The sequence below is a fragment of the Marmota flaviventris genome, chromosome 2 (genome assembly GCF_047511675.1).
Source record: "Marmota flaviventris isolate mMarFla1 chromosome 2, mMarFla1.hap1, whole genome shotgun sequence".
Classification (NCBI taxonomy): Eukaryota; Metazoa; Chordata; class Mammalia; order Rodentia; family Sciuridae; genus Marmota; species Marmota flaviventris.
This window is the reverse complement of record NC_092499.1, coordinates 63,078,806-63,080,073: the sequence shown is the minus strand read 5'-3', so window position 1 is coordinate 63,080,073 and position 1,268 is coordinate 63,078,806.

The window sequence follows — 1,268 nt, the reverse complement described above, 5'->3', positions numbered from 1 at the left end:
TAGGTTGATTCCCAAGTATTTTATTTTTTTTGAGGATATTGTGAATGGAGTGGTTGTCCTCATTTCCATTTCAGAGGATTTGTCGCTGATATAAAGGAATGCCTTTGATTTATGCGTGTTGATTTTATATCCTGCCACTTTGCTGAATTCATTTATTAGCTCTAATAGTTTCTTTGCAGACCCTTTTGGGTCTGCTAGGTATAGAATCATGTCACCTGCAAATAGTGATAATTTAAGTTCTTCTTTTCCTATTTTTATGCCTTTAATTTCTTTCGTCTGTCTAATTGCTCTGGCCAGTGTTTCGAGAACTATGTTGAACAGAAGTGGTGAGAGAGGGCATCCCTGTCTTGTTCCAGATTTTAGAGGGAATGCCTTCAATTTTTCTCCATTCAGAATGATGCTAGCCTGAGGCTTAGTATAGATAGCTTTTACAATATTGAGGTATGTTCCTGTTATCCCTAGTTTTTCTAGAGTTTTGAACATAAAGGGATGCTGTACTTTGTCGAATGCTTTTTCCGCATCTATCGAGATGATCATATGGTTCTTGTTTTTAAGTCTATTGATGTGGTGAATAACATTTATTGATTTCTGTATATTGAACCAGCCTTGCATCCCAGGGATGAATCCTACTTGATCATGGTGCACAATTTTTTTGATATGTTTTTGTATCCAATTCACCAGAATTTTATTGAGGATTTTTGCATCTAGGTTCATTAGAGATATTGGTCTGTAGTTTTCTTTCTTTGAAGTGTCTTTGTCTGGTTTAGGAATCAGGGTGATGTTGGCCTCGTAGAATGAATTTGGAAGTTCTCCCTCTTTTTCTATTTCCTGAAATAGCTTGAAAAGTATTGGTATTAGTTCCTCTTTAAAGGTTTTGTAAAACTCTGCTGTATACCCATCCGGTCCTGGGCTTTTCTTAGTTGGTAGTCTTTTGATGGTTTCTTCTATTTCCTCAATTGATATTGGTCTGTTTAGGTTGTCTATAGCCTCCTGACTCAATCTGGGCAGATCATATGACTTAAGAAATTTATCGATGCCTTCACTATCTTCTATTTTATTGGAGTATAAGGATTCAAAATAATTTCTGATTGTCTTCTGTATTTCTGAAGTGTCTGTTGTGATATTGCCTTTTTCATCCCGTATGCTAGTAATTTGAGTTCTCTCTCTTCTTCTCTTCGTTAGCATGGCTAAGGGTCTGTCGATTTTATTTATTTTTTCAAAGAACCAACTTTTAGTTTTGTCAATTTTTTCAATTGTTTCTTTTGTTT